This window comes from Panthera onca, chromosome B4, assembly GCF_046562875.1.
Source record: "Panthera onca isolate mPanOnc1 chromosome B4, mPanOnc1 haplotype 2, whole genome shotgun sequence".
Taxonomy (NCBI): Eukaryota; Metazoa; Chordata; class Mammalia; order Carnivora; family Felidae; genus Panthera; species Panthera onca.
In genome coordinates, this window is record NC_138345.1 from 44,735,998 (window position 1) to 44,756,103 (window position 20,106).

The 20,106-nt window shown below is 38.3% G+C and overlaps 1 protein-coding gene and 1 long non-coding RNA gene across 2 annotated transcripts in view; one reads left to right on the forward strand and one right to left on the reverse strand.

Moving 5' to 3' along the window:
• Positions 1-20,106, forward strand: part of LOC132694724 (C-type lectin domain family 1 member B-like) — a 104,075-nt gene that overhangs the window by 21,633 nt on the left and 62,336 nt on the right. The gene's annotated exons all lie outside the window — the stretch shown is intronic.
• Positions 14,147-20,058, reverse strand: LOC144616823 (uncharacterized). The gene is made up of 3 exons (XR_013556560.2): positions 19,871-20,058; positions 18,005-18,128; positions 14,147-17,724 (listed from the first exon to the last, which is right to left on the reverse strand). It is a non-coding gene; the product is annotated as an uncharacterized LOC144616823 (long non-coding RNA).

Sequence of the window (20,106 nt, forward strand, 5' to 3'; positions counted from 1 at the left end):
AATATATCAGTTTTGCCTTCTTAATTATAACAAATATGCAATACTAATATGGCATGTTAATATAGGGGATTGAGTGCAGAATATTTGGGAACTCTGTACTATCTTTGCATCTTCTTTCTGTGCATTTAAAATTGTCCTAAAAATAAAGTGTATTTAAAAAAGTAAAATCAGAATGTAAGTGACGACAAAAAAAAAAAAAAAATCTTACTGGATTTCTGATTTGGAATGCCTTAAATCTTAGATCAATTTGGAGAGAAGAGAAATCATAACCATTTTCAAGCTTCCCATCCAGGGCCATAGATAGTATAGTTATCAATTTACTTGTCTTAATTTCTCTTATAAGTGTTTTTTTTTTAATTTTCAGCATATACATGGTACATACATTTTGGCACATATACACTATTAATTTAATGGGATACTGTAACCAAATCAATGTGAGTTTGCTCCTTGGTGAGTCACAAAAGGAAATTACACTGAGTAGTCACATAAAGGAAACTTTGTTTGCAGCAAATAAGGAGATCATGGGGAGTAACTTCCAAAGTCGTGACTCCCCAAACAAGGGTGAATAGGTTGCTTTTCTTTTTTCTTTTTCTTTCTTTTTCTTTCTTTCTTTTTTTTTCTGGACTTAGGATGAAAAAGAGGATCCACATCACCATATGTAGAGGAGGGCATGAGGTCACACATGCACCTTAAGGAAACAGGCCTCCACGCACACTGTGTGTTGTGTAAATAAGGCTTGTGCTCTTCACTGGGGGGAGATTTTAGTATTATGAAGTACAGATATTATCAATCATTCTAGAGGTCACTCCATGGTCCATCTGAGCAGGTGTGAGTCAGGGTGACACTCAAACTGGTTCGAGGGATCTAGCAGGCTGAAGCTTTTGTCAGAACAGTCATTGTTGCTTGGGGGGGTGGTATTGCTTTCCACCTGCCAGAGTGAAGAGAGAAACTGGAAAGAAGATGCCCTTAAGGGAAAATGTGGGACAAAGTTCGCGGAGTATAAGCTGGTGGGCTGTAAAGGTCAGGTCTTAGGGTCTAGCATGTGACAATACCACTGTAAATGGTATTTTTATTTCAATTTCCAATAGCTTATTTTTAGCATATAGACACATTACTGAATTTCACATACTGTCCTATATCTGGAACCAAAATAAACTCACATATTAGTGTTAGGAGGAATGAGGCGAAACGCTGGGATTTTCTATGTTGGCAATTATGTCCTTTGCAAATGGGTGTCGTTCCTTTTTGCATTCCAATCTGTATCCCTTTTTTATTTCTTGCGTATCGAACTAAAATGGCCTCCCTTGGCTTGGTGAAGAGGGGTGATGAGTCCAGATATCTTTGCTTCTTTACCGGTGTTAAGGGAAAGCACTCAATCTTTTGCTGCTCAGTAGATTACTAACTGGAGGGTTTGTTTCTTTCTAATGTCATTATCATATGGAGGAAAATCTCATTCTTACTTTACTTATTCCTAGTTTACTGAGATGATTTATCATGAAATGATGGTGACTTTCGGGTGCTTTACCTGCATCTACTAAGGCTATCATGTGGTTTTCCTTCCTCAGCCTATCATTCAGGTAAATCACCCCAATTCATTAATCTTGCACTTGTGGAATAAACCCCACTCCATCATGATGTATAATCTTCTCAATAAATTGCTCCCTGCAATTTGATGTGCAACTATTTGTTAGGAATTTTTGCTTGTTTTGTGCACATGAGCTGTGGATTCTTGGCTATCTGGTTTCACTATCCAAGTAACACTGGCCTTACAGAATAAGTTGGAACATTTTCAATTTTCTTCTGTCTCCTAAAACACGTTTTTTTTTCTTTTAAAATTTTATTCTTTATTCAGTAAATATTTACTAGAATTCACCAGAGAACCCATCTGAGGTTCTCTCTGGAATGTTTTAACTACAAATTGAATAGCTCATCTTAGATATACAACGAGTTCAGGTTATCAAATTCTTCTTAAATGTGTTTTGGAAGATCAATTTTTTCCAGAAATCAATGTCTTTTAGGTTTTAGAATTCATTGGCAAAAAATTCTTCATCATGTTCCCTTATAATCATCAGTAAATCCTTCAATGTCTGTAATAATGCTGCTCATTCATGCTTCAAATTGGCCATTTATGCCTATTCCTGATCAGTCCAGCTGGAGGTTTATCACTGTTGTCGGCCTTTGCAAAACTCACTGTTATATTTGTTTTATTATTTCTTTTATTTCCAACTTCACTTATTTCTGCTCTTCATTTTGTGATTTCCACCTTTATTTGATTTGGGTTTTGTGTCTTTTCCTTATTCGACTTTCTCAAGGCAGAAGTTGTGATTCTTGATTGGAAAAGCTGCTTCCAATGTAAGCATTTTCCCTGTGAACACTGAACGAACTGCCTCCACATATTTTGATCTCTTGATGATTTGCTTTCATCCAGTTCAAACTATGCCAAATTTATCCTTTAAAACAAACAACAGCAAAAACATTTTTTTTTAATTTTCTTCATGACTTAATCTGAGGCCAGGAAGAATTTATTCCAACGGAGTAAACTAAAGAGTTTCAAACGGAGCGTGACCTTGCCACCTCACTTTTAAACTTCTCGCCTCCACAACAGTGAAAAAATGAATGTATGTCGTTCAAAGAAACCCAGGTTGTGGTAGTTGTCATGGCAGCCCAAGGGATCACTACAACACCCTGTAACCAGCACCCAGATTATTACACTCCATATCATCAGCACCTGAGAAATGCACCTCGGACATGGTTTCTTTCCAAGCATAACATTGCACCATGGTAAAGACTAGTCATTTCCCATTACTATTTGTTTTAGGAATAATCCATATGGCAGGAAATTTTGTCCTCATTTCTAATAGCATGGGTGAGACTTACCTGGTGTAGAACCTTATAAATAACTGGAACGTTACAGGAGGAGCGATTTTGTGTCTGGGTCTAATTTTGCTCAAACTTACGTTTGTGATATTAATCCACAAAGACACGGACAGACACTTTAAATGAAAAGAAATACCATAAACAGATGCTCAGAGACACAAATAACAGACATCGTAAATTGAAGTGAATCAAATAAACATTTTTTTTAATTGGTGAAGATTTTATTGGCAAAATCAAACAGACTGATAACACGTTGCGGTGGTAACCAAGTGAGGAAGCAGGAATTCTTGAATGCTGTTGAATGCAGATAGAGATGTAGAGCATCTACTGTAATATTCAACGTCTATGCAAATTTCATGTGGACACATTTTGACATAGAAATGACACTGCTAGACATTTACCCTATGTATACGCTCTATGGCAAGTAATACAGTATTAAGTGCTTTCATTCACACAATTCTAAAATTCTGGGACAAACCTAAACGTCCACTGGAAATAAAACATTTATCAGTGTAACATCTGCAGAAATTTATACAAGTAATGCAGCTACCTATGTACTGATATGGAACACACGCGTGGTACATTTTCAACAGAAACATAAAGGATCGTTACTGTCGTTTGTAGCCACATAACATTTTGTTTAGCAGACGGCCTGTGTATACTTGTACTTTACTAGAATACCTCTGGAATACTATATAAACCAGTTACACGTGTGCCTCTGAGGTGGCAACTAGGTGAATAGAGCACAAGATGGGTTGAGAGGATGTGTTCATCGTTTAGGACCTCTTACACTGTGAACACTGCAAAGGTATTCACTACCTATTTAAATCAAGGTCATTTAGTTATATTTTAAATGTAAAGTCTTACACTCAAACTTTTTTCACATTCTCTGGTGGAATGATTCTTGAAATTTCAAAACAAAAAAAAAAGAAACTTCATTTCTGGCTGGTTGATTTTACTATTTCTAAAATTTACTCTTTTATCCATGCTGAGGGATGTTTGAAAGATCATAATTCTTCATATGCCATGCATAGTTGACTAATTTGAGTGAACCCTGTGTTTTTCCTTACAGCTGTTAAAGAATGAAAATAGTGAACATTTGATCACAGCGCTTCTTTAATTATCAGGGCCAGAGAACTCCTTTTCACAAATGTAACGGAAGCTTTTACTACAATCAGCACTATAAATAGCTGATGGTCTCAGGTGTCCACATTTCACATGAGATAATCTCCGTCGGAAACTCCTGCACCAGAAAATAAATTCATTTTAGAAAGACATTTCTCAGGCAAAATTTATCACAAATTGAAAACACATGTGCACTTATTTAAATGCCCTTACAAATGTTGAGAAGGTCATATCGCATTAAGATTAGGAAGTGTAATTGTCTCTAAACCTAATGAAATGTTGCCAATAGACCATTGGAACTAGTGAAGAAGTACAAAGGGTAGTGTAGACTGCGAGGTCTAGGGAGTTATACATATACACTTGAAATATGCTCCTAAGACTCCTGACACGTCTGGGAAGTGATCAAATAAAGAATGTGTAGGAAGTGATACACTGAAATTACATATAAACATAATTCCAAGTGCCTATAATTCAGATTGATGTGCCCAGAGCAAGCAATTCCACTGCTAGCCTCACTTTGAGCAAAAAAGGTGCTGATTTGCACTTAAAATAGAGTGCACTTTTTCTCCACTGAGCCTAATGTCTTCCACACCAAACAAAGCATTAGACTTCGGTGAAATTGGGCAATGAGAAGGAGGTACCTGGATTTTAAATGTGAAGGCTGGGCTACACTGTCCAGAAAAAAAAATGTTTCTTAGTTTTAATTTTCACACAAATCCTCAGGAATCTGATGGGAAGTAACCATTCAAGAAATAAAATGGGGGTGTCCCCAACTTTTTACATTCAGCTGTTGTTTCAGTAGAACTTCTTTGTAGGGGGTTCCATTGCCCTCCCTGCCCCTTCATGTTTTTCCTTCTGTCTCTTGAAGCCCTTTTTTCGGTGATGTTTTCTGGTTATCCTCTTGTCCCCTTATCTTAACATGACCTTACACATGAGGGTGTCCGAGGCTCAGCCCTTAGATTCCCGAGAATCAACCCAGCCTCGCACTTGTCGCACTGTCTATTCACTGCTGCACACAACATTTGCATCCCAGGCACAGACCTATCACCTGATCGGCATGATCATCTATCACAAGGCCCATGCAACACCTCCGTACATACATAAATGCTCTAAAGCTTTACTACCATTGTATCTAAAACTGAATTCCAAATATGCCCTATTAACATTAATGGGAACGTCATTCTTACCACTCTTGGACCAAAAACCTGACACCATCCCTGACTTGTCCGTCTCACACACATCTTTGGAACAAGTGTAGAATCTGGCCACTTGGCCATCTCAGCTCAACAGACTGTCCAGAGTGCGTCTCCAAAGCAGGAGCCAGACTTTGTCCCTCCTCCACTTAAAGCCCTCTAATATCTTCTCATGACCCTCATGAACCAATCCAAGGTCTTACATTTTTCTGATCCCCACATGCTCTCACCGTCATTCCCTCTCTGACCTACTTCTCTCCCACCTCGTTCCCCTTGTTCCAGCATCCCAGGCCCTCTTGCTATTTCCTCAGGAATGCTAAGGACAATCCTACTGCTGGGATGCATTTGTATCAGCTAATCCACATGCCCTGCTCATTCAACATACTGTACGAACTTCATTTCTCAAGGAGTCTGTCCTGACCACTCCACTGAAAGCAGTGAAATCTCTCCCTCTTACCTTCATACACAAAAGACCTTTGCACTGTAGCAAAAAGGAAAGATTTCACATCACTCCATAGCATATATCACCCCCTAGTGTGCCATGTAATTCACTTGGCACGTTGACATTGTCGTCGCTCATCACCAAGAGCTCCATCAAGCCTGCATTGGAATGTAGTATCCACAACGGCAGAAGACTGTAGCGTGTTTCATTCACCACTATAGCTTCAGTGGCTAGAAGCATGCCTGGCACATTGTGGGCCATCAATAAACAGCCTGTTAAGTAGCCCATGTTTCCCGTACTGTCCCCCATGTTAGCTAGATTTAGTTACAACGGATCATTTTACTTCATTTTCTAAGCTCATTTCGTAGACATCAACTGACAAACCCATGTGATTTATTAATGAAACATGGCTAGCAGAAATTCTTGTGGACATGTGTTAACAATAATATGTATGATATTAAACACCACATTAGAGCTGTAAGATTACTAAATGACCTCTTTGGAAAAAGCTCTTTTGTTCTTGTTCTCGAATGATACCAAGCAAACGGGACAAATTTCACATACAGAGGAGGCTGCCTTAGCCACTATTCTTTCCTCATTATCTTTTTACCATTTCCTGCAACCATATCTGTGGACATGCTTGTACCATAGGACATACAAGATACAAAAGCAAAATGCCATTTCACTAAGTTTGGAAGGACTTTCCATTAAAGAACATGGAATAAATCATGCTCTTTGAGTCTCTTGAGGTCTCAGATTTGCATTCAGTTGCCTATCTAAGAAATGAAATCAAATGGATTGAAAGACATTCCCTAAGTCATCAAGGATCTGTTCCTCTTCTTCACCAATAATCTACCAATCCGTTACTGAGCAGGAAAGGGAGCAAGGCCATGAAATGAAAACTTATAGCTGCTGAGATAGGGGTGAGCCATCCAGCCATTTCCAGTGATACCCGCTTTCTTGAACTCTACTTAATCCAATCCAATGATTGTATTTTATTTTTATTGAATAAGGACCTGTGACAAAATTGGAATCATTAGTATTATTCACAGTGTCAGTGAAAACATCTTACCCACAGAGGACTCATAAATAAAACACTGGGCACTTTTATCTTCAAACACTTTTATGGTAAATGGAACAGGCAGGCTCATTTCTCCATGGGGTAAAGAAGACACAGGAATGGAAATGCTTCAGTGAAGGACTCACTCAAGTCTTTGTGACTGGATCCAAGATATCAGCAAAGGGGCAGGAAGGACTTAGAAAAAACAAATCTCCCCATACAATCAAGTAGAGAGATAAATATGATGCCACTAAATCAGGAACTTTTCCTCTTCATAAGATGCCTTAAAGCATGTGAAAAGACAAGCCTCAAGTCTGGAGTTATATGCAATAATTTACAGAACAAATACATATTTCTAGATATAAACAAAGAAAAACAATTATCCAATAAGAAAAAAAATGGACAACAAATGAGAACATATTTCAAATAAATGGGGAGTATAGCCAAGAAATAGAGAGAGAGATGCCAAGCTCAGTAGAGATCATGAAAATTCAAATCAAAGCCACCAGGATATATTTTACTAGTATTGAATTGGCAGAAATTAAAAATAACAGCACCAAGTTTGTGGGATGGTTGATATCAAATCCATCTTTCAAAATGTTGCTAATATCATTTTGAAATGTAATTTTAAATTATCGCATGAAAATGGACCTTTAGGAACCCTGTCCCCAATGATTTCACTCCTACGATGATTTGTGATCAAGAGAAGTGAGGACACACGAGAGAGTTTTCCACTGAGACACGTCTAAGAATGATTCATGAAGGACTATTCCTAACCACAAAAGGTGGAAACAACCCAAACTTCCATCTTCTAGAGATTCTTAGCCACGCTGGGGAATATTATACAGCAGTGAAAATGAAGAGACTATAGCTACAAGCGGTCAAACTCTGTATCCCATTAATTTGCTCTACACACCTAAGGAAATAAAACTGCCGTGAGAATTTTCCTTCTGTATGCAGTGGATATCATACAGTCTGTGTTAACAGTGTGGGCACTGAATAATGCATGCAGGGTCTAAAATATCTCTACCATAAAAATTCTGTAAGTTCTTTGTAATCATTATTCCAATTGGCATATTGAATGGAAAGTAACAAGTTAATATCCTTTGCTATAAGCAATGTAATTGAATCTCTCTCAGCCTCTCTCTCTCTCTCTAACACAAAGGCACCCAAAAACACACACATGCATCAATATCTCTTCACAGTAATTACATTGTATCAGAAAAATTTGAGGAGTGTATAGTTAGTGCCTAAGGAAAACGAATGGGAATTATAGAATTGCGACCAAATAGATGTCATCATTTCTAAGTCTCCAAATCAACACTGATGTTAAATGTCCCTTGATTCTTTCACTCACATAATTTTGCTAGATGCTAGGGGTATGCATAGGTATCAAAGCCAATTTCAGATTTCAGTACCAATGGACTTAAGCCCCTGCTGTCATTACACTCCTGGGTTGGTAAAGCAGCAAAACATGGGAAATCCTAAACCATCAGTGTAAGAGTAATGCTTTTCTGTAGCAAAGCTAATCTCCAGTTCAGAGAGTGTATCAACAGCCCAGTTCAGATACTGACAGCCAAGTTCTCATCAAATGAGGTGCTAGACTATGAAACTCAGATTTTGCTCTAAACAATGGCAAAAGTCTCAGGGAACGTCAAAGGCTCTAGATAGTTCCTGGAAACACAGGGATAACAAGTATAAGAAGCTTCATTGAAACTCTGAAGTCCATAAACTTCAATGGCAGGACTGAAACTGAAGAACACTGAATTGGAAATGACAGGGGAAATACGGATTAAAAATAAACTTAATGTGTGAAAGAAGAAAACTCCAACCATTTGGAAGTTGATTGATAACAGCTGAGGTTGAAAATAATCGAGGTACTTATTAGGTCCTGGATTTTTAGGTCCTGGATTATTAGGTCCTGGATTATTGGTCCTTGATTTTTAAAATTTGCTTGAACCAATGTGCTAATGTGTACTTCATTTGTTTCTCATACTTATGAGTGAATCATTCATATTCATATCAGTATTTTAATAAGAATTTTATAAACAAGAAACACAGGGCTCTTTTTGTTTGTTTCTTTGGGTTTTTTTTAGATAAACTTTACATGCAACGTGGGGTTGAACTCACAGATCAAGAGGCACATGGCCCACCAACTAGGCCAACCACATGCCCCTGAGTATTGGCCTGGTTTGGGTTTTATTTTGTTTTCCTTTTTGAAAACATAGGGCTTTTAACTCATCCTTCACAAGACACTAATAGAAATATCACTGCTAGAACTAGATCGTGTAACTAGAACTCAGTGCCTACATGGACTATTTATGGAATCATTAGAAGGAACCCCACAGAATCCATTCTACTGACTTCATATTGCCAAACATTAAAAGTAATGGCAAATGTGATCTACATTTTCTCTTCTAGAAAAGAGATGCTCTCTCTGTCATTCTGGATTATAAGCAAAAGGAAAAAAATAATTTCCAAAGAATCATTCCAGGGTGCCTGGGTGACTCCATCGGTTGAGTGTCTGATTTTGGCTCAGGTCATGATCACACGGTATGTGAGTTTGAGCCCCACGTCGGACTCTGTGCTGACAGGTAAGAGCCTGGAGCCTGCTTCACATTCTGTCTTCCTCTCTCTCTGCCCCAATCCCACTCGCACTCTGTCTCTCTCTGTCTCTTACAAAGTGAATAAATGTTAAAAATAAATAAATAAATAAAAAGAATCATTCTAGCTACATTCAACCTCTTCATTTTTCAACCTCTTTTCCCATGGCCATGAAGGGAGAGACTGATATTCCCTTTGAAGTTGAATCCCTCCCATATACTGATGAAGGAACAATAGAACTCAGTACAATGAGAAATTATCTCTTTAGAGTGCTCATACCCTTGAAGCAGTTGTTCTTTTGCCCTGTATTAGCCCTGAGAAGGTAATGCTGAGCCGTCTGAAGCATACTAAGTGTTAAGATGCAATATATACAATACTAAAGACTGAAAATCATTCCATGGCATGCCCAGAAGAGCAGTTCTTCTTGATTTAAAACAATGGTTCTTCTTGGTCACTGTTACACCTATGTCTCTTCCACAGAGAAATCTGCGCCAGTTAACAAAGTGCTTCAAAACAACATGCCAAATAATACCGGAGGAAGTCGAAACAATTGTCTGAACCCCAGACATGCTTTGCATACTCATAGCATTTACATCAGGTTTAGGAAAGTAGACATACTTGCTCCTCTTTAGTATCAATCTTCAGGAGACTAGCCTGCAGATCTTGGCATGACACCATGCTCCTCTCCCAAGTTTTCTCCTCTTTTGAAAAGTGGTAACAACTTTTTCCACAGCAGTACCAGTTTCCTTGAAATATGTCATCGTCTTCATTCTATGCTCATGGATTGGAAAACAAACATTGTTAAAATCCTGACACTACCCAAAGCAATCTACACATTCGATGCAATTTCTATCAATGGGGCGCCTGGGTGGCTCAGTCGGTTAAGCGTCCGACTTCGGCTCAGGTCACGATCTCACGGTCCGTGGGTTCGAGCCCCGCATCGGGCTCTGTGCTGACAGCTCAGAGCCTGGAGCCTGTTTCCGATTCTGTGTCACCCTCTCTCTGACCCTCCCTCGTTCATGCTCTGTCTCTCTGTGTCTCAAAAATAAATAAACGTTAAAAAAAAAAATAAAAAAAAAAAAAATAACACCAGCGTTCTTCACAGAGCTAGAACAAACCCAAAATTTGTACAGAACCACAAAAGACACTGAATAGCCAAACGAATGTTAAAAAAGAAAACCAAAGCTGGACACATCACAATCCTGGATCAAGTTGTTCTACAAAGCTGTTTTCACCAAAACAGTATGGTACTGGCACAAAAGTAGACACGTAGATCAACGGAACAGAACGGAGAACCCAGAAATGGACCCACAAATGTACGGCCAGCTAATCTTTGACCAAGCAGGAAACAATATCCAATGGAAAGAAGACAGTCTCTTCAGCAAATGGTGTTGGGAAAACGGGACAGCAACATGTAGAAGAATGAACCTGGACCACATTCTTATGCCATACACAAAAACAACTCAAAATGGATGACAGATCTAAATGTCAAAACCATCTAAATCCTAGAGTAGAAAACAGACAGCATCTCTTGACCCTCACCCACAGGAACTTCTTACTTAAATGAAGACATGTCTTCAGGGGCAAGAGAAACAAAAGCAAAAACGAACTATTGGGACCTCATCAAGATAAAAACCTTCTGCACCGCGAAGGAAACAATCAGCAAAACTAAAAGGTAACCGACAGAATGGAAGAAAATATTTGCAAATGACATATCAGATAAAGGATTAGTATCCAAAATCTATAAAGAGCTTATGGAACTCAACACTCAAAAGGCAAATAATCCAATGAAGAAAGAGACAAAAGACATGAACAGACACTTTTCCAAAGGAGACATCCACATGGCTTACAGACACATGAAAAGATGCTCCACATCACTCATCATCAGGGAAATAAATCAAAACCACAGTGAGATACCACCTCACACCTGCCAGAATGGCTAAAGTGAACAATTCAGGCAAGAACAGATGTTGGCAAGGATGTGGAAAAAAGGAAACATTTTTGCACTGCTGGTGGGAATGCAAGCTGGTGCAGTCACTCTGGAAAATAGCATGGCTATTTTTCAAAAAATGAAACATAGAGCTACCCTATAATTAGAAACAATACTGGCTCTACTAGGCATTTGGCCAAAGGACACACAAATGCTAATTTGAAGTGTCACATGCACCCCAATGTTTATTGCACCAGTATCAATAATAGCTAAATCATGGAAAGAGCCCAAATGGCCATCACCGATGAACGGGTAAAGATGGTATATTATACAATGGAATATCACTCAGCCATCAAAAGGAATGAAGTCTTGCATTTGCAACAATGTGGGTGCAAGTAGAGTGTATCGTGCTAAGCAAAATCAGTCAGTCAGAGAAAGAGAAATATAAGATTTCATTCATATGTGGAATTTAAGAAACCAAACAGATAAACAGGGAAGGATAAGGAAAAATAAGCTAAAAACATAAAGGGATGCACCATAAGAGACTCTTCAATATAGAGAACAAACTGAGGGTTCCTGGAGGGGTGTTGGGCAAGGGGAGGGCCAAATGGGTGATGGGCATTAAGGAGGGCACTTGTTGGGATGAGCACTGGTGTTGTATGTAAGTGATGAATTCCTAAATTCTACTCCTGAATGAATTACCAGACTATATGTTAACCAGCTGGGATTTAATAATTTGTTTTGAAAAAGTAATGTGTCATGATCTTTATCTTGAAACCAAAGCCACATGATCCTCAACCACAACACCGCTTAGAGACCAACGCTTTCTCTCTACATATCTTCCTTACATCAGACTGGATGACTAAAAAATAGGTGGTTTTCCTGTATCCCAAAAGCCTCATGTTGAGAATAGCTTTGGGGCCAAATTGTGGAGCCAGAGACTGACAGACGTCAGACCATCGTTAACATTACACTGAGAAATCTTGACTTCCCAAGTACGGACACACAGCTCCAATAGGAAGCAGTTCTCCCTTCGGGAGAAATCCACCTCAGTGAATATAAGAGGATGGTATTAATTCCAAGAGACCTAGACTGGGGAAAATTCATCCACAAGCAGAAATTAATCAAATCAGCATGACTTTGTGGAAGTCAAGAGTTCATTTAGCTACAAGAAAGAAAATGGATTTAATTTTTAAAAGTGACAAAAATTAAAGGACTTGACAAAATACAATGTGAAGTTTTAAAATGATATATTAAAATGGAACAGAATGAGATAATTTCATGGAGGAAACAACTGTAAACTATCAGTATAATCATTCAGTACATACCTGTAGTGGGTAGTAAAATTAAGCGATCTTCAACCTCTGCTAAGGAAGTATTCTTGTCTTCTGGTGCTTTCATACCTTGCCCGATTTCTCCAGAACACCTGTGAGAAACTTCAATTCATATTATAAAATTAAGGTCTTGAATGCTTGCAATAGATCATTTTATTATAATCACTTACTCTACTTCTAAATGGCACAGTGAGTGGCGCTGACTAAATGAAAGTACGATCAGAGAAAATGCCAGGTTACAATATGTTGAAGTGTCAGAACATAAAACAGATTTTTAAATAAAATGATAACTTGCTATACATTATTTTGGAAGTACGTGAGAGAGGAATCAACTTTTATAAAACAGAAATGTAAACAGGAAATGAAATATACTTTTGGTTTCTATACCACCTACTCTTCAAATAATGATTACAAAGTTGGTGAAATTAGTAGCCAGTATTTTATTTAGCATGTAGTATTTGCACAGGAAGCTAAACACCAGGGATCTGACTCTCCTCTAGTACAAGCTTATAATTAATTCACTGATTATACATAAAGGAAGAGCACACATGGCGACTTCTAACATGCAAAAAGTAAGTGAAAATTCTCTGAGCAAATTGGCAGTATCTTCTCCAACTCACAAATAAAAAAGTGTAAAATCACGCAGTATACGGCTCTTTAAGTGTACAAACACGAAAAGAAAGGTCCCTTAAGGATTTGTTAGGCAGCTAGGAATCGTCATTTCCAGCTCTCTACCACCCATCACTGAACCAAATGCAACGTCTACTTGTAAAACTCCAACATCAATTGCACAGTCTCCTGATGTACTCCATTGCAATAAATATAACCCCTGTTCAACTCAGTCGTCCATTCCAGTCTTCATATACTGGATCTGAATTGAAATGACACCTTAAGGGGCCCCTGGATGGCTCAGGTGGTTAAGCATCTGACCTGGGCTCAAGTCATGATCTCACAGATCATGAGTTCGGCCCTGTGTCTGGCACACTGTTGTCGGCACAGAGGCCACTTCAGATCCTCTGTCCCCCTCTCCCTGTGTCCACCCCCTACCTCTCCTGTGCTCTCTCTATCTCTTTCTCTCAACCATAAATAAAAACCATTTAACCCCCCCACCTCCCACATTAAGACCTCCTATACCTAAATACTACAATTTCTTGGGACCAATCAATTCCCTTGTCCTTCCCTTTTTGTCAATCCAAGGACACGTAGTACAGAACCAATTTTGGGAGGACCTCCAAGAAGCTTGCAGCATAGTCTTTATGCACATCTAAAAATAGCCAGCTTTCACTGGAGCTCTTGGCTAACACTGCATTGAGCAAGCCACTCTTGATCTCAGGGTTATGAGGTCAGGCCCAAATTGGGTGGGGAGACTCCTCGAAAAATTTTTGAAAAAATATTTTTTTAATACATAAAATAGCCAATTTTGGAGCACATTTGACATTCACCATCTCATCTCCCTCAAGGTTCTGAAACTCAAATGACAAAAAAATCACAAAATTGTACACATACAAACTAATGCTGACCAACGCTTAGACTTTCTTCACCATTTCAACTCTATAACACAGAATAGTTCTTGAATCACACTCTTTTCTCAATTCACCAGCTCTTTCAAGTATTTATACTTTGCCTAAATTATCTGGAGCAGCTCCTTGACTCTCCCTCTCTCTGACCAGATGGCCTCATCTGTTCCTTCACATGGAAACAGTCACCAGCAAGGATACCTTCTCCTCACCTTCCTGCACCTCCTCCTATAGATACACAGGTACCTCTCACTCTACCCCAGAAAAAAAATGTGCTTCGCATCGAACAAGTGTGAAACTCTCACCCCTGGTCTGGATTTCATCCCCTATTAAATCTTTGGTGGTCTTCATCTCCTACTGTCATTTTCTCTCTTGAACCCTCCAAAGTTTCCTTCTCATGGTTCCCTTCTCTTGCATATGATCATCTCAAGTCAGCTTTCCCACAAAGTTCCTGTCCTTTCTTTACATATTGTTTGTAACAGAGTTCTTTTCTTTACTCTCAGGTTGGGTGCTAACATAAGATTGTACACATTCCTTCATTCATGAGACACTTACCACATTGCTCTCAGAACTGGTTTGTCTTCTTTAGTTAGCAAGTTGTTAGCTACCCCAAATTGTAGCCAGGACCTTAAGCATTACATTTATTTACTTTGATAGTCATTTCATCTCATCTCCCTAATTCTCTCACACGATGTAACTAATGCACATTTCAATTACTCCCTTGGTGTATTTTACATATAGTGTTATTGTCTCTTTGTGTATTTCCTGAAATATTACTATTTATTGTATTTTTTTTGCACTGTTGCATCTTATAAAAGTGTATCGTGACATGCACAAACTTTTGTGCTCTTGCTTTGTTTTTCCATTTCATATTCTCTTGCTAAAATTCACGCATATTGTTGGATACCATTGTCATTGTTTTGACTGTCACATAAATTCCATTGGCAAATCAATTGCAGAGATCTCATTTACTCTCCCATTAATGATCTTTTGAGTAGTTGCGACATGTTCGACATTGTGAATAGCACTGCTACAAACTGTTCTGTAGACATTCATTTCTGTGTATGTGCAAGTATATCTGTTGGATATACACTTAGGGTGAGAATTACTGAATCATGTTGAGCTGTAGAAGACAGTACCAAACTCGCTAAGTGTTTGTATCAGGTTATACTGCCTTTAACAACGCTCGAGATCATATAGATCCACATACTTTCAAGGCTTGGTAAATGTTTCGCTTAGCCACAATTAAAATAAATACTTTTCTGTATTCACTGATCTCTGAATTCACTGATCTGTATCCACTGTATTCACTATCTCTGCTTCCTAATGTTTGAAAGAGTTTTAGCCATTACAGTCAGGCTTTGACCATACCCACTATCCCACTGGAGCTACTCTAGAAAATATCATTTCGGCCTCTCTCTTGCCAAATTTAATAAGCATATCTCTAGCCATTATAATACCTGATCCTCCAGTACTAGTTGGAACCCTTGACTACCTTTGCCTTCTCTCCATGATACCATAATGTTTTGGATCCCCTCCTACTTGTATAACTAAACATCATTGCTTGCCACTGTTGACTCATCTTCTACCTACTTCTAAATGTTGGTTTACCCGGAGATCCCCCGCCTCACCCTTGTTCTTCTAGCATAATCTACTCTCCCTGGTTTCACAAGGTAGAGCGTGGTATAGCTTCTGCTTTCCTCTGCTATCTTTTCCCAGACTTGTACATTAATCGGTGAATCCACAATTCATGTCTCTAATCTAGGCTTCTCTCTTGATCTCCAGACCTTTAATTCCACCCTGTACATGCTGATCATCTGTGTCTTCCGCCAAAGCTCACTCTAGCAGACACAGACCAATCTCATTCTTTCTGGTCATCTCCACTGATATGTCACAAGCACCTCACTCTTCACCATTATTCGCACGCACCCACACACACACACACACACACACATCCCAAATCACAGCCTTCTGTTCTTGTGTTTTTCTATAACATTTAATGGCATATATTTGCCAAGATGTATAAACTTCATGTCAAATGTTATCACTGATTCACTTGTTTCCCTCACACACTCCAACAAATGTACATTTCAGCAATTCTACATTTTAAATATTTCTCATGTGTGATCCCTAATCCTTCTTTACTTCTTTCATGGCACTAATTCAGTCATTCTAACTAACACTTAATCCTGAAACATTCTCCTATTTTGTCCCCCCATGCACTTTCCAGTCGATTCAGATTGACCTTTCCCAAATCCCTTTCTGCTCATGGGACATGAGTCATGTGGTTCCCTCACAGAAAATCTTCCAAGTTTCTTTTGTTTTGAGAACAAATCTAATATATCTTAACCTGAGATTAATATTATACAGCTTCCGGACTAATAAAAGAAGTAGCTAGAAATGGGTTTGACAGTCAAACCCATTTCTAGCTTCTTCTTTTATTTGTCCGGAAGCTGTAATTCCCTGGGACATCATATTTTCCATGGTTCATGTTGTTTTCTGCCTGGATGAGTCTTCTCTACCTAGAGTGCCCTGTGTAAACTCCACCTATCCTTTATCTCATATCAATTATTATCTCTAGAGGAAAGCTTTCTTGACAGCATAGAATGTGCCATCCACCTGATGGCAATAGTCCATGAGGTATAAAAAATGACAGTATCCCAGCACTAATAATATTTCATTTTAAAACTGCTTCTTATAAAAAAAATGTCCCCTTTAAACTGAGCTTATTAAGAGCTGACTTTTTAAAATCCCTGTTTCTTGCGCCAGAGAAGATACTCAAAATTGTTGCTCACAGAATAAAACAAAGAATAATAACCATCAGGAAACTCATATTAAAAACAAGTGTTGCATACACATTTGTTTTAAAAGTTGACAGGGAATATATAAAAACTGATAGAGAAAACAAATAACCTTTTTATTCCTCTATATTTTAAGCAGTGTTGCACTATGGTAAGGAATATAAAATTCAAATCAAGATTTTTCCTATTCTCTGTTCACATGGAAAAACTCCCCCAGGGGCGCCTGGGTGGCTCGGTCGGTTAAGCTTCCGACTTCGGCTCAGGTCACGATCTCGCGGTCCGTGAGTTCGAGCCCCGCGTCGGGCTCTGTGCCGACAGCTCAGAGCCTGGAGCCTGTTTCGGATTCTGTGTCTCCCTCTCTCTCTGCTCCTCCCCTGTTCATGCTCTGTCTCTCTCTGTCTCAAAAATAAATAAATGTTAAAAAAAAAAATTTAAAAAAAAAAAAAAAAAAAAAAAAAGAAAAACTCCCCCAATACAAAATATAAGGAGGAAAATATAAATAATATATGTAGGTCTCAAGGTACAAAATTTTGTGCCAACACAGCTATGACATACACTAGTTTGCGTGGTAGAAAGGTTAAGTGATAGCAAAATAATAAAATCACATCACCAATATTATCATCAACAGCATCATGATTACTACCATTTCTATAGGGTTCCATAGTTTCTAAAGTTTCCGTAGAGTTTCAGTAGTTACAGCATTTCCTTTATCAGTCTGGCTCATTATTCTTGTGAAATGCGTGTGCCTGATACTCACACATATATCCTAGGCCTGTGATCCCCAGCAGGAGGCATAAACATAAAAATCCCAGGGTTAATGCAACGATATGCCATGGAAATCCTGTCCAAAATCAGAGAGCAAAATATACAGTAAGCATTGAGCACAGCAAGGTCCTCGGAATTAGAACAAAATGGAATCGCATTCTGGAATTTAAAATGAATAGCGCGATTTACGGTGGTCACAAATCTCATAGCTATTACATTTAAATACACCCATTGACATATTGAGCACCAGACAGAGAGCATCAAATATGTACAGACACCATTATCACGATTTCACTAGTTTTTACTTGACATCGTGGTGTTTTCAGATATCAGGAAAACAAACTAAAAACCTTTACCTCTCCTTTTAACCATTGGACATCTTTTGTCCTGTTGCCTTGAATGGACTGATTGCAGCTCTGTGTATGTTACTCTCTCCTCACTCATTTCTGAGGGCTGCAGTCAAACAACACGGCTCGATTCCTACGCAATAGTTCATGAGGCACAAAAAATGACAGTATTCATGAAGTGACAGGGACAGCTACATGAATGGTAAGCATGTTCATCTGACATAAGCAACGTAAATGATTATCTTCGAATATTAGGAAAAATTTATTTCAGTTTTTCTTTGTACTACCTTTTAACAGATGGTTAATAATGGTCCACTATGCTTACAAGCATGTTATGTTAAGCTCTTGCTGTGTTTAAAATAACTGAATTCATTGCCAAATTTTTAAAAAGGATATATTCCAGCCTCACCTAAAAATCTACATTTATATCATCATTTGAAAATTCATGTTTCACTACTTAGTGTCTGGGTTATGCCCAAATGGCAAATATATTGACACCAAATAGACTAAGCCACTGCTTAGTAAGGACACACACACACCAACTGGACAAAAACCGTGCCTGCCACATTGCTTATGTCCGAGTCTGCTCATTCATTCACATTATCCCTTGAAAATCATAATCGGTGGTTCTTGACTCCTTTTTACAGTGTAACGAAAAGGCGGAGACCGTAAGATTCAAGGAAAGCGAGGTTAGGACTACATTAAATGAGGGAGGCATAATTTGTCCTTCTAACAACAGTGCTGCACAGTGATGCTCTCTTATTTGTAGATGCGGAAAACTGAGGCTCTGGGAGCATAAACAGTATTCTCAAGGTCAGAAGCCTAGTAAATGGTACTCTTGAGTTAAAATAAATATATATAAGTAAATATATATACAATACATTAAATGTAGTCTAGATCAAATATAGATATAACATATTATACGTTATATTTAACTATACAATAAATACATATTTAGTTCAAGTATCTATATTACATGTAACTTATATGGACCCAAAATATGATCCTTCACTTACCCTTTGTTTATATAAATAATACTTTCTAAAAAATACCTAATAATCTATTTCTCCTAGAAAAATATTTATATACATAGGGATTACAAGTGAGAAAGCGTTTTTCCCAAAAGAATATTTTGATACATGTATAAACAACCAGATAACTGTTCTTCCTAAATAGATCGGACTCTTGGGTTTTGAAAATATCTTAATATTTCCCCATTTAATTACTTTCAGATGTCAGTGAACCTGAACAATCATCAAATAATGATAAAATGCATAAACATATTGTCATTAGTTTTTCAGAAAAACATTCTCTCTACCAAAGTGGCAAATTATAAGGTAAATCTTGTCATAAGGTCGTTTTCCAAGCTAACAGACTTTTGTTTAATTGTATTTTAATTAAATATCTGTATAATAAAATAATAAAAAAATAAATTTATAAGTAGAAACCTGGGTTTATTTTGATAGAAAAGTAATCATACTGTCAAAGCGTTAAACTTTTTTACGACACCTAATGAAGAAGAGGGACTTGCCAATCAGTTTAGGAGATAAGAGAAAAAACCCCACAGATTTATATTGTCTGAAAAAGGATTAAATATTCTTTAAAACATCTAAGCATTAAAAAAATCATATCAGCATAGGAAATATTTTGACCCAACTCATTCTCATACTCGTTTTCTCACTTGCAGAATAAAGTTAACGTTCGATATGGATTAACACGGATCCAGGAGTCAGTTCTTGGGGCAACAGTCCAAAGGCCTCCCAACTTTGTCCACAGCTTTCCCATAGCAAATGCTACTTTATCCCTCTCTGCTGGACAATGTGACAGCACAGGCACGGGTCACCCAACCTCACTGGCTGCAATACCTCATCGTACCTGGGATTTCACAGCCGGAAAAGAGCTTGGTCAGGATCACAGCTACGATGATGTGCTGGCTCTGCGGGCTTTTCGCCTCTGCCCTGACTCCACAAGGTACTAGTTGACGTGCTTGACTGACTCTCAGAGAGACCTTGTCAGGAGAAAGATAGTCGATGGCCATGTGACATTAGACACTCCCCCGCATGGTTTCCACTGGCCTCAGGGTCTCCTTTACTCCTGCACTCTGTGTCAGA